General features: G+C 45.1%; 1 protein-coding gene across 2 annotated transcripts in view; it reads left to right on the plus strand.

Moving 5' to 3' along the window:
* The window catches only part of DPP6 (dipeptidyl peptidase like 6), an 865,911-nt gene that overhangs the window by 678,854 nt on the left and 172,955 nt on the right, over nucleotides 1–14,102 (plus strand). The window lies entirely within an intron of this gene.

A 14,102-nucleotide genomic window follows, 5' to 3' on the forward strand; every position in this document is an offset into this window, starting at 1 on the left:
GGAAAGCCCCTTAGAAAACCATCAGATCTCATGAGAACCAGTTCACTATCAGGAGAACAGGATAGGGGAAACCACCCCATGATTCAATTATCTCTACCTGGTCCCTCTCAAGACACATGGGAATTATAGGAACTACAATTCAGGATGAGATATGGGTGGGGACACAGTCAAACCATATCATTCTGCCTCTGGCCCCTCCCAAATCTCATGTTCTCACAATCCAAAACAAAATTATGCCCTTCCAACAGTCCCCCAAAGTCTTCTTCCAGCATCAATTCAAAAGTCCAAGTCCAAAGTCTCATCTGAGACAAGGCAAGTCCCTTTTGCCTATGAGCCTGTAAAATCAAAAGCAAGTTAGTTACTTCCTAGATACAATGGGGGTACAGGCATTGGGTAAATATACCATTCCAAATGGGAGAAATTGGCCAAAACAAAGAGGCTGCAGGCCCCATGCATGTCCAAAATCCAATAGGGCAGTCATTAAATCTTAAAGTTCCAAAAATGTGTTTCACATCTAGGTCATGCTGATGCAACAAGTGAGCTCCCATAGGGGCAGCTCTGCCCCTGTGGCTTTACAGGGTACAGCCTACCTCCCAGCTGCTTTCATGGGCTGACATTGTCTGTGGCTTTTCCAGGTACGTGGTGCAAGCTATTGGTGGATCTACCATTCTGGGATCTGAAGGATGGTGGCCCTCTTCTCACAGTTACACTACTCAGTGCCCCAGTGGGGACTCTGTGTGGGGGCTCTGAACCCACATTTCCCTTCCGCACTGCCCTGGCGAGGTTCTCCAGGAGGGCTCCACCTCTGTAGCAAACTTCTACCTGGACATCCTGGCATTTCTATACATCTTCTGAAATCTAGGTGGAGGTCCCCAAACCTCAATTCTTGACTTCTATGTACCCACAGGCCCAACATCACACGGAATTTGCCAAGATTTGGGGCTTGCGCCCTCTGAAGCAATGGCCCGAGCTGTACGTTGGCCCCTTTTAGCCATGGCTGGAATGGCTGGGACACAGGTCACCAAGTCCCAAGTCTGCACACAGCAGAGGGGCCCTGGATCCAGGCCAGGAAACTATTTTTCCCTCCTAGGTCTCCAGGCCTGTGATGGGAGGGCCTGCCATGAAGGTCTCTGACATGCCCTGGGGACATTTTCCCTATTGTCTTGGTGATTAACATTGGGCTTCTTGTTACTTATGCAAATTTCTGCAGCCAACTTGAATTTATCCCCAGAAAATGGGATTTTCTTTTCTATTGCATCAGCAGATTGCAAATTTTCTAAACTTTTATTCTCGGCTTCTTCTTGAACACTTTGTTATTTAGAAATTTCTTCCTCTAGATACTTTAAATCATTTCTCTCAAATTTGAAGTTCCACAGATCTCTGGGGCAGAGGTAAAATGCCACCAGTCTTTTTGCATAGCAAGAGTGATCTTTATTTCAGTTCCCAACAAGTTCCTTATCTTCATCTGAGACCACCTCAGCCTGGACTTCAATATCAGCATTTTCATCAAAGCTATTCAACAAGTCTCTAGTGAGTTCCAAACTTCCCCACATCTTCCTGTGTTCTGAGCCCTCTAATCTGTAGGAAGTTCTAAACTTTCCCACATTTTCCTGTCTTCTTCTGAGCCCTTCAAACCTTTCCAACCTCTGCCTGTTACCCAGTTCCAAAGTAGCTTCCACATTTTGGGATATCTTTATAGCAGCACCTCACTCTCTGTGGCACCAATTTATTGTATTAGTCTGTTCTCACACTACTATGAAGTTTATAAAGGAAGGAGGTTTAATTGACTCACAGTTCTGCATGGCTAGGGAGGCCTCAGGAAACTTACAATCATGGTGGAACCTCTTCACAGGGCAGCAGGAGAGAGAATGAGTGCCCAGCAAAGGGAAAAGCCCTTTATAAAACCATCAGGTCTTGTGAGAACTAACTCACTATCATGAGAACTGGATGGGGAAAACTGCCCCATGATTCAATTATCTCCACCTGGTCCCTCCCAAGACACATGAGAATTATGGGAGCTACAATTCAAGATGAGATTTGGGTGGAGACACAGTCAAACCATATCATCCAGTTAATTGAACCTTCACAGAGTTTACTATAACCTTGAGTGTATAAGCCATATTTATGCTAAAATGTTCGTTTTAAAAAATGAAGCTAATGAAAATGTCAAGTATTTTGTAGATACCCAGAGGGGGCTTGCCCAAGGTAGACTGAGTGGGCTTACTTGGGAAATAACAAAGAGATGAGTCTGGCAGAAAGAAATTGAGGATGAGAAATAATGGGATAGGCTGATGATGGCTTTGAATCCCAAGCAGAGGCCCTCACACTTTTACCTGGTAGGCTCAGAAGAAGAAGGACTAATAGTATAACATTTTATTTTATTTTATTTTATTTTTTTAAGATGGAGTTTTGCTCTTGTTGCCCAGGCTGGAGTGCCATGGCATGGTCTCAACTCACTGCAACCTCTGCCTCCCAGGTTCAAGTGAATCTCCTGCCTTAGCCTCCCAAGTAGCTGGGATTACAGGCACCTGCCACCACACCTGGCTAATTTTTGTATTTTTTAAGTAGAGATGGGTTTTCACCATGTTGGCCAGGCTGGTCTCGAACTCCTGACCTCAGATGATCCACCTGCCTAGGCCTCTCAAAGTGCTGGGATTACAGGCATGAGCCACTGCACCCAGCCAGGATAACATTTTATAAAAGGAATATTTGTTGAGCTAATGTACATTGAAGCCTACTTTAATTTCAATATACTTTTCAGACAAGGAATTACACACTCACACAATTTTCCAACCTTATCATTGGAACATTTACTAATATGATGCAGATGAAGTGGGATTGTGATAGGCTATTTTAAGTACTTGAATTATGAGACAATTTTCGACTGCAATAGCCCAAATGGTACCCTGCAGCCGTCAAATGTGAGGAACTTCAGTGTGAGTGCTGACACCAAATGGAACCTCATCCACCCACCTGATGAAAATTGATGTTCCCCTGGCTGTCACCCTCAGCTGTACCCTTTGCTCAAGAAGTACTTTGTTTTGAGGGACTTTATGTTGTATAAAATGTGGTTTTGCCTGTCATCCATAGGTGATGAACCTGCCATCACCTGCCATCTCTGTCTCCATAGATGCCTATGGAGCAACTGCCTGGAAGTCTCAGAGGCATCTCACGGTCAGCCTGCCCAAACCCCACTCTGACTTCCTTCTCCAAACCTTCTCTTCCCTCTTCATTTCCCATCTTAATTCTTAGTAACCCGTACACTCTGTCACCTAGGTGTAAGGATGAGAAATCACATTTATTTCCTTCTGGTTCCCACCACACACCCACACCCTGTAGATTCTGACTCCTAATATTTTTCAAATCCATCTTCTTTTAGATCTCATTTTTGTAGTTTGTGCTTTCACTATTTCTTAGGCCTCCCTACCTCCAGACTTCTGTCTCCCATCTCCCCTCAGCCGTCATGGTGATACTTCTGAAATGAAAATCTGATTTTCTGGCTCTTCTATGACTTTGCTTTCCAAGTTTACCCATCACAAAGAAAATGAAGCCCCAACTTCCCTGGAACACAAGGCTTCTCCCACCTGGAACACAAGGCTTCCCATAACCTGACCTGTCCCCCACTCTTGCTGTGTCTTTTACCACCCTGCATCCCTACCCACTTACTATTTTACAACTCTTCCCACCTACTTGCAGTCCCCTAAATGCATCAGATCTGTGAGCCTTTCCACACGTGGATGCCGGCATCTGAAGAGTTCTCCCTTCAACTGTCTCCCATGCACACTGAATGAATTCTCCAGGCCCCTCCTCTAAAGCCTTCCTTCCTCACCCCCAGCTATAGTTTACTGCTCTTTTATATTATATGCTGCTCCTGGATGTAGGAGAGCAGGTGCTTGCCTGATCAAATGTGGTATCTTTAATGATCAACAAATGTCAGGTAAACAGATGCATGGGTTGGTTGATTGCAGACATAGAATTTACTCAAAAAGAGAGCATGTTTTTTTTTTCTCCCAAATGGTTTTCAAGATAGCTCAATATATTATGCCATTTTTAAAATTTTATTTTCTTTTTAGATTACACATAATAATTGTACTCATTTAATGTGGTACAGTGTGATTTTTGTTTGTTTGTTTGTTTGTTGTTATTGTTGCTGTTTTATGAGACAGAGTCTTGCTCTGTTGCCCAGGCTGGAGTGCAGTGGTGGAATCTCAGCTCACTGCAACCTCAGCCTCCCAGGTTCAAGCAATTCTCCTGCCTCAGCCTCCCAAGTAACTGGGATTACAGGTGTGCACCACCACGCACAGCTAATTTTGTATTTTTAGTAGAGACAGAGTTTCTCCATGTTGGTCAGGTTGGTCTTGAATTCCTGACCTCGTGATCTGCCCACCTCAGCCTCCCAAAGTGCTGGGATTACAGGTGTAAGCCACCACACCCGGATGAGTGTGATGTTTCAATACCTGTATACAATGTGTAATTATCAAATTACAGTAATCAGCAGATTTTTCAGCTTGAACATTTATCATTTATTTGTGGTAAGAACACCCAAAATCTTCTCTTCTAGGTATTTTGAATAGACAACATATTATTGTTAACCATTATCACCCAACTGTGTAATGGAATACTAGGACTTATTCCTTCTACCTCATTGCAACATTGACCAGTCTCTCCCCATTACCCACTTGCACACAAACACACACAGACACACACACCCTTCCCAACCCCTTCCCAGTACCATTCTACTCTCTACTTCTATGAGAGCAATGTTTTAGATGCCACATATGAGTGAGACTATGTGATATTTGGCTTTTTGTACCTGACTTATTTCACTTAACCTAGTGTCCTCTAGGTTCATCCATGCTGCTGCAAATGACAGGATTTCATTGTTTTCTTTGGTAAATACTATTTCCTTGTGTATATGTATACCACATTTTCTACGTTCATTCATCTATGAATGGACACTTGGGTTGATTCCATGTCTTGCCTATTGTGAATAGTGCTGCAGTGAACATAGAAGTGTACGTATCTCAGCTTACTGATTTCGTTTGCTTTGGATGTCTACCCAGTATACAACCATATGATTGCTGGATCATATAGTAGCTCTATTTTTCATTTTTTGGGGAACCTCCATACTTGTTTCCATAATGGTTATACTAATTTACATTTCCACCAACAGTGTATAAAAGGCCCCCCCTTATCCATATCCTCACCAGCATTTGTTAATTTTTGTCTTTCTGATAACAGCCATTCTAACGGGGGTGAGATGGTATGTCATTGTTGTTTTCATTTGCATTTCTCTGATGATTAGTGATGTTGAAGATTTTCTCCTAGACCTGTTTGCCATCTGTATGTCTTCTTTTGGAAAATGTCTATTCAGTTCTTTTGCCCATTTTTTAATCAATGATTTGGTTTTTGCTATTGAGTTGTTTGAGTTCCTTACGTATTATGGATACTAACCCCTTGTCAGATGCGTCATTTGCAGATATTTCCTCCCATTCTGCAGGCTGTCTCTTCACTCTGTCAATTGTTTCTTTTGCTGTGCGAAGCTTTTTAGTTTACTATAATTGCCTTTTTCTATTTTTGTGTTTGTGCCTCTGCCTTTGAGTTCTTTTCTATAAAATCCTTGCCCAGACTAATGACACGAAGTATTTCCACTGTGCTTTCTTCTTGTTGTTTTATAACTTTGGGTCTTATGGCTAAGTCTTTAAACCATTTTGAGTTGATTTTTTTAAGTGGTGAGAAATTGGGTTCCAATTTCATTCTTCATATCAAGATTACTTTGAATAAAACTTCTAAATGAAAACTTTAAAATTTCAGCCCTTTTCTCTGAGTTTTTGTCTCTATTCTACTCCCACACCCCACCATCTTTAGTCACTGTGGAACCCACAGTGAGGTCCTCCTTAAAGCTGGCTTGCCTGGGTTTTAGACTTCCTCCTCCTTTTTTTTTTTTTTTGAGACTGAGTTTTGCTCTTGTTGCCCAGGCTGGAGTGCAGTGGCGTGATCTCAGCTCACTGCAACCTCCACCTCCCGGATTCAAGTGATTCTCCAGCCTCAGTGTCCCAAGTAGCTGTGATTTCAGGCACCCATCACCATGCCTGGCTAAATTTTGTGTTTTTAGTAGAGACAGGTTTTCACTGTGTTGGCCAGGCTGGTCTCAAACTTCTGACCTCAGGTGATCTACCCGTCTTGACCTCCCAAGGTGAGTCTTCCTCTTCTTTAAGATCTTTATCTCTCTGCCTTTGGGCCACATCTAGGAAATGATTCATCCCCTCACTGCTCAGAAGCACCACTCTTCTTGTGTCTGAACATCTCAGGACTTACTAGGTTTTACCCCATTGCTCTTTCAAAAATTCCAGATATTCTACTTTCCATATGTTTTCTTTTTTGGTTGTGAATCAGAGAGTGGGAGCCTTCTCCCATCGCTTAAGACTCCTTCTCTCTTGTTCTTCAAACTCGAGTACAGAGGCTACTGTGGTGGCGTGTTTGGGTGAGTGATGGGCTTCCTATACTCAGATCTTATCTGTGCCGGGCTTGTCTTAGTTACATCCCAGCCTCTCCAGAGCAATGAGGTTCTGCTGGGATCTGGGGGCTCCAAAGTGGGCTGCATGGGCCAGGATGCCAGCAAAACTTCCATCCTTCCAGTTTGCATGAAATTAAAGATACACAGAAGTAATGTGGCCATGGGAGTGAAAGGAAGGAAGGTTGGAACACAAAGGAAAAATGACATGTGGACCCTGCTCTCATAAAATTTGAAATCTAGTCAGTAGAGAAGACCAAATGATGCCACAGGAGAAACCTGGGGTGTCAAGTATGGATACACAGTGGGAATGATTCATGTGACTCACTCTGCTGAGGACTTTGCCCACCGCCCTGACACAGACCTCACTCTACTGGTGAGGTCTGCAGAGGCTACTGAATATTTGTAAAGAGTCGAGTCTGCACAGTCAGCTTCCAGCAGGCATTGGACAGGGCCCTTTGCGGAGGCCAGGCACCCAGCACGCAGTTCCCCTGTCTCCCTTGACCTGGAGTCGCTGCTCTTCTCCACAGGTCACTGCCCCCATCAGCTGTGGTGGTCTGGTGTTCAGCAGAAATGGGAAATGGAGTCTTCCGAGGCTGTGCCAATTATTATTGCTCTGAAAAGAGCTCACTTGTGCTTGAGTGGACATTGCTTCAGCATCATCATGAAGGCCTCTGTCTGTGGGTTTCAGGGGGTGCCAGGGACCAGACTGGAGAGCAGGCCTCATCCTGTGCCCACATCCAACCTCCCTTATCCTCTCCCCCATGCTTCTGCATCTGCTTCCCAGAACCTCTCGGCCTGTAGGATCTGTTCTGTTGGTGAGGAGGGAGTACAGCATAAACACAGAAGGTCTGTGATGGACAGAGATTGTTGAGGCTTCCTGCTGTAAGGTTGGGAGTTGAGCAGAGGCTTACAAGGGGGCAGGATCTGGATAGGTGCCAAGGAAAACAGAGCATTTGGGTGAGGAGAAGAGTGGATCGACGGACTGAGGAGAGAACACACCTGTGCCGTGCCCAGGAGAGGATGCACCAGTAGGCAGAGCTTCCAGGTGGGGCGCCAGGGCAGGGCAGCATGGAGGAAGTGGAGACAGTGGCCTTGCTTGTCCTGGAAAAGCCTGCGAGTGTCCCCATCGCTTACTAGTGGGGGCTGGATAGTCCCACGTGAGGACCACAAAGCAGACGTCATCATTCTCCTGGGCCTTATGTACATCTCAGTATGTTTTGGAAACCTGAGCATTTATCTTGTAAAAGTCTTCTGGAAGAAGGGACCGAGGTTTGATGGCAGAGAGCACATGCCCCGCTCCAGGATGGCAGGGCCCCCTGGCTGCAGCAGGACAGGGGTTCCAGTGGACAGTGGGCTTGGGTGTTTCCACAGCATCCCCCGCTGCACGGCCCCAGTGACACAGCTCGGTCGAGGCCACAGAATCCATCGCAGATGCAGGTACTGGCTGAATGCCCACAGGGTGAAGGCCATCCTGAAAAAGGGGTGGGCAGCCCCTTCACCAGAACGGAATGCCAGTGCTGAGCCAGCCGACGGGGTCCTTGACTGATGGGTCTTTCAGCGAGAAGGGCCTCCTGCCAGTGTGGGCCTGCAGTCACTGGGCAGCTGACGACAAAGCTCCCAGCAAGAGGTCTTTCCCCAATAAGCCTCGAGAAGAGGGCAGAATGGGGCCAGCTGCTACCGCAGCTGCCGTGTCTGCTGGAGACATGCTGTGACAATGACAGGGAAGCATCGTTCCGTCCCCACCTGGTTCTTCTGTGTGGGTCTCACGAGTGTGAGCTTCTGACATCCGTTTCCTTCTGAGTGAGGAAGAGAATGTGAGAGGTGGCATTGTGATCAAAGTTGTTTATGGTCTGGTACATGTTTGGTTAAAAATCACACCTTTCATTTATTTAGCAGGTTGCTGTCAAGTTGCAACGTGATGTAATTATGAGACCACAAGTTCTGGAACCTGCTGCGTAAGGTCCAATCCTGGCTCCTTCTTCTGTTAACTGCTGACCTTGGGCAAGGCGTTTAACTGCCTTGTACAACCTTGTTTCAATCCCACCCGCACCCCGACCCACTAGCTGCTGGGCAAGTTACTTCACAGCTCTGCGTTTCTGTGTCTTCATCTACAAAGCAGGAATGATAGTACCTGCCCCATAGGGTTATTTTTAAAGATTAAGTGAGCTAATGCTCATAAAGCGTTTTAGAAGTGTCTGCCTAACATATACAAAAATGTACCCGAAATAGATCCAAGACCTAAATATAAGTGAAAACTGTAAAAATCATAGAAGCATAAGGGAAATGTTCATGACCTTGGATTTGGCAATGGATTTTTAGTTGTGACACCAAAAGCATAAAAAAAAAAGAAAAAAAGAAAAAAAAGTAGATAAGCTAGACCTGATCATAATTAAAAGCATTAATCCTTAACATTCTAGCTCAGATGACGCCTCCTATGAAGCCTCTTCTAACACCTTCAGAGAGAATGGATTTTTTATAAGGGAGACAGTAACAGCAACAGATGTGATTGAGCATTTACTTCAGGCCAGGCACTGTTTTACGTACTTTGAGTTGGTTGACTCACTTGCTCTTCACATCCATTTAAGATTAGGTTCTATTGGCCATGCGCAGTGGCTCACACCTCTAATCCCAACACTTGTGAAGCCAAGGCAGGAGGATCACTTGAGGCCAGGAGTTCAAGACCAGCCTAGGCAACATAGTGAGACCCCATCTCTACCAAAAAATAAAAAAAGATATAGATAGATAGATACATAGATAGATACCTGGCCGTGGTGGTGTGTGCCTGTGGTCCCAGCTACCTGGGAGGCTGAGGCAGGAGGATTGCTTGAGCCCAGGAGGTTGAGGCTGCAGTGAGCTATGATCACACCACTGCACTCCAGCCTGCACAATAGAGAAAGACCCTGTCTTCCAAAAACAACAACAACAACAACAAAAGATGAGGTTTTATTATTATCTCTGCTGACAAATGGAGAAACTGAGGCACATAACAGTCCAGCAGCTGGCCCAGGCCATGCAGCACATCCTCTGTGCTCCCAGCACGTGGTGTAGACACCATCGTGTAGCCTGGAGCACACTGAGCTGGTTAGATCCAGATTCCCACTGTGAATGGGAACTCCTTAGGGCCAATGAAATCCCTAACCCTGCATCATGGGACCTCAATGACTTCTGCAGGACTGAAAGTTACATCTTGATTGTGGAGGGATTTGGGTTGCAAACTAGAGATTTAAACTTTATTCTGAAGTAAGCAGAAAGTTATTTCAGATTTTTAAAAAATACATGAGAAAAATCGTGTTTCAGTAAAGACAAATCTGGACTGCGACGTATGAGATAAATCGGGGGCGGCAGCAGGAGGCAGGGAGTTGAGTGAGGGTGGCCCACAGTTGTGAGTGGCTCCAGGTGGGTGGGGTGAGGCCTTGGGGATGGTGCGTGGACTAATCCAGACAGTGAAGGCCACACATAGGGAGGCTTCAAGCCCCTTTCGGAACAAGAATCTCGGGAACTCAGAGGAGTCTGAGCACTCTGCCAGCCATGCACATGGTGGATAAAAAGTAAAAATTCAGTCACTCACCCCAATATTTGATCTCAGCACCCAGGATTTCTCAGCCTCCCGGGTGTTAACATCGCAAAACCACAGGCAGAACTTGATGCCTTCCATCATCTTCTCCTCAGATATCTTAATCTGAATATCAAAAGAAGAATGTGAGGCACAGTGGCTTATGCCTGTAATCCCAGCACTTTGGGAGGCTTGGTGGGAGGATTGCTTGAGCCCAGGAAACAGGTTTACAGTGAGCTGAGATTGAGCCACTGCACTCCAGCCTGGGTGACAGAGCAAGACTCCTTTCTCTCAAAAAAAGGAAAATGTGAAAGATCTTCAAAGCAAAATACACTCTTCTTTATAGCTTGTTCTTTCGTTTTCCTTCCATTAGAAATAAAACCAAAGCAAAAGAAAAGAGGATTTAATATCCATCATAGCAAACTTTACTAACTGAAAATAATAATTGGCTATGGTCTGATTTGATTCAAAAATTCATTGTAGGCTTACAATGCATTTATTTAAAAAAAAAAAAAAAGCTAAAACTTAGTAATAATCTTACCCTTAGGCAAACTCATAAGAACAGCTGCTGAAATTAAATTAGGTTGTATACTTGTTTCTGGAAGTTTTCCAACTCATTTCTGGCTGAAGTGAATCCTTGAAGAGCCAGGAGGGCTGAGGAGAAAATGAATACTTGCCACTGCTTTCAGATCCATCCCTCTGTGGGAACAATCTGGAGAAACTGCCTTTTTCGTATTTTCAGTAAAAAAAATTCCATATTCATGCCATTTCCTGTATTATGCAAAATACCTTCTCTCCATAGTCTCTTAAATGACACTGCAATATTTTTCCTAGAATTTCCTAAAAGAAAACAGCTGGTTTGATCCCCACTCTTGGTCTGCATGCCCGATTTCTGTAGACACTGGGTATTTGCAGTCTGGGCTGCATCAGTTTGTGAGGTACCCATAGGGATGTGGGCAGAGAGTTTAGAGACAGAAAACCCAGGGCAGAATTGATCCATGCACCAGAGAATACATTGTGTAGGACAATTTATAGCTTAGGAGCTTCAGGAGACATGAGGTGGTTCCTGGGCCACAGGTTCTCAAATTTGGCTGCATATTGTAATCACCTGGGATGTTTCTTTAAAATGCTGATGCCTGGATTCCATTCCCAGAGATTCTGACTTTGGGTTGGGCTGATGGATTGTGCATTAGGTTTTTCAAAAGCTCCCCAGGCCATGTAATATGTATCAAAATCTGAGGACCACCGACATAGACCATCTCCCTCTCCTACCCAGAGAGGAGGCGACTTGCCCGAGGTCAGAATTATAATATCTTCCAGTGCACCCCAACTCTGCAGATGGTTCTCTATCATCCAGTGGCCCAAGAGATCAGTTTGAGAGCAACTTTGCCTCATCCCACAACTTCACCCCAGACCTCAGGTCACTTCCCATGGTCAATGGGTTCTTCTCATAGTCTCAATGGCTGGTCCTTCTCCATCTCCATGGTTAGTGCTCCTCAGATGATAGCAACAGGCTCCTCTCATTTGAGGCCTGGCTCCCTTCTCTTCACCACGCCATCTTCCTCCATACTCATCTTCAGGAGACTCAAGTGTAAACATGTTGCCTCCTACTCACACCTCTGTCAGGGGCTTCCCATTGCCTTTGGGACACCTTAGTGTGGCTTCCAGACCTTCCAGGAGCTGGCTCCTGGCCTCCTGAGTATCCTCTCTTGCCCTTTCTGTATGATTCCACTTGTATGAGGTCCCTGGAGTTGTCAGACCCCTAGGGACAGGAAGTAGATTAGGGGTGCCAGGGGCTGGGGGAGGGATAGTATTTAATGGGGACAGAGTTTCAGTCTGGGAAGAGGGAGAGGTTCTGGAGATGGATGGTGGTAATGGTTGCACAAAAATATGAGCATACTTAATGCACTGAACTGGACACTTAAAATGGTTAAAATGGCAAATTGTATGTAATGTATATTTTATCACAATAGTAAATTTTTTTCAATAACTTTCTGAGGAAGGCCTTGCCTGCCCTTTGCCTGAGTTAGGCAGCTCTGTTTTGTGTTTCCAGAACTCCACATTCTTCCCTATCAGACCATTGTCCTGCTTAGAGTCTGGCCTTTTTACAGATTGTAAGTAGAATAAAGGCGCACTGGAGTTCTCGCCTATTTACCACTGTGATCACCCGTGACTGCAGAGTAGGTGCCCACTGCATAATTTTTAATGAATATTGTTGAATGACTAAAACCCAGATCTACAGTGTCCCAGCCCATCAATCTTAATTGCTAGGAAAAATTGGATTGCAAAAATAATCCAATTTGTTATAGTATTAGTCCATTCTTACATTGCTATAAAGAACTACCCAAGACTGGATAATTTATAAAGAAAAGAGGTTTAATTGACACACTGTTCTGCTGGCTGTACAGGAAGCATGGCTGGAGAGGCCTCAGAAAACTTTTAGTTATTGTAGAGGGGAAGCAGGCACATCTTACATGGGGGAGCAAGAAAAAGAGAGTGAAGGGGGAGTGCTATACACTTTTAAATAGCCAGATCTCATGAGAATTCACTCACTGTCAAGAAGAGCAAGGGGGAAATCCACCCCCATGATCCAGTCACCTCCCACCAGGCCCCACCTCCAATATTAGGGATTACAATTTGACATGAGATTTGGGTGGGGTCACAAATCCAAACCATATCATTCCACTCCTGTCCCCTCCTAGATCTCATGTCCTTCTCACATTTCAAAGTACAATCATGCCTTCCCAACAATCTCCCAAAGTCTTAACTCATTCCAGCATTAACCCAAAAGTCCAAGTCCAAAGTCTCATCTGAGGCAAGGCAAGTTTTTTCTGCCTATAAGCCTGTAAAATCAAAAGCAAGATAGTTACTTCCAAAATACAATGGGGACACAGGCATTGGGTAAATGCTCCCATTCCAAATGGGAGAAACTGGCCAAAACAAAGGGGCTACAGGCCACATGCAAGTCTGAAACCCAGCAGGGCAGTCATTAGATCTTAAAGCTCTAAAATGATCTCCATTGACTCCGTGACTCATATCCAGTGCACACTGATACAGCAGTGGTCTCCCATGATCTTGGGCCACTCTGCCCTGTAGCTCTGCAGGGTTCAGCTTCCTCGGCTGCTTTCACAGGGTGGCATTGAGTGCCTGGGGCTTTTCCAGATGCATGCTGCAAGCTGTCTGTGGATCTACCATTCTAGGGTCTGGAAGACAGTGGCCCTCTTCTCACAGCTCCACTAGGCGGTGCCCCAGTGGAGTCTCTGTGTGAAGGCTCCAACTCCACATTTCCCCTCTGCACTGCCCCAGTAGAGGATCTCCATGAGGTCTTCATCCCGCAACAGACTTCTGCCTGGACTTCCAGGCATTTCGTACATCCTGAAATTTAGATGGAGGCTCCCAAGCCTCAACTGTCACACTCTGCACACCCACAGGCTTAATACCAAGTGGAAGCCACCAAGACTTGGGGCTTGCACCCTCTGAAGCAACAGCCTGAGCTGTACCTTGGCCTCTTTTAGCCATGACTGGAGCTGGTGTGGGCACAATGCAGGTCACCAAGGCTGCACAGAGAAGTGGAGCCCTGAGCCCGGCCCATGAAACCATTCTTTCCTCCGATGCCTCAAGGCCTGTGATGGGAGGGGCTGCCTCAAAGTTCTCTGAAATGCCTTGGAGGCATTTTCCTTATTGTCTTGGTGATTAACATTTGGTTCCTTTTTACTTATGCAAATTTTTGTAGCAGGCTTGAATTCCTCCCTAGAAAATGAGTTTTTCTCTTCTACCACATAGTCAGGCTGCAAATTTTCCAAACTTTTATGCTGGGCTTCTCTTTTTAAATATAAATTCCAGTTTCCAATCATCTATTTGCTCATGCATAACAAAAGTGACCTTGGCTGCCATTCTCAATAAGTTCCTTATCTCCATCTGAGACCGCCTCAGCCTGGACTTCATTGTCTATATCACTATCAGCATTTTGGTCACAACCATCCAACAATTCTCTAGGAAGTTTCAAACTTTCCCTCATCTTTCTGTCTTCTT

The sequence above is a fragment of the Pongo pygmaeus genome, chromosome 6 (assembly GCF_028885625.2).
Source record: "Pongo pygmaeus isolate AG05252 chromosome 6, NHGRI_mPonPyg2-v2.0_pri, whole genome shotgun sequence".
Classification (NCBI taxonomy): Eukaryota; Metazoa; Chordata; class Mammalia; order Primates; family Hominidae; genus Pongo; species Pongo pygmaeus.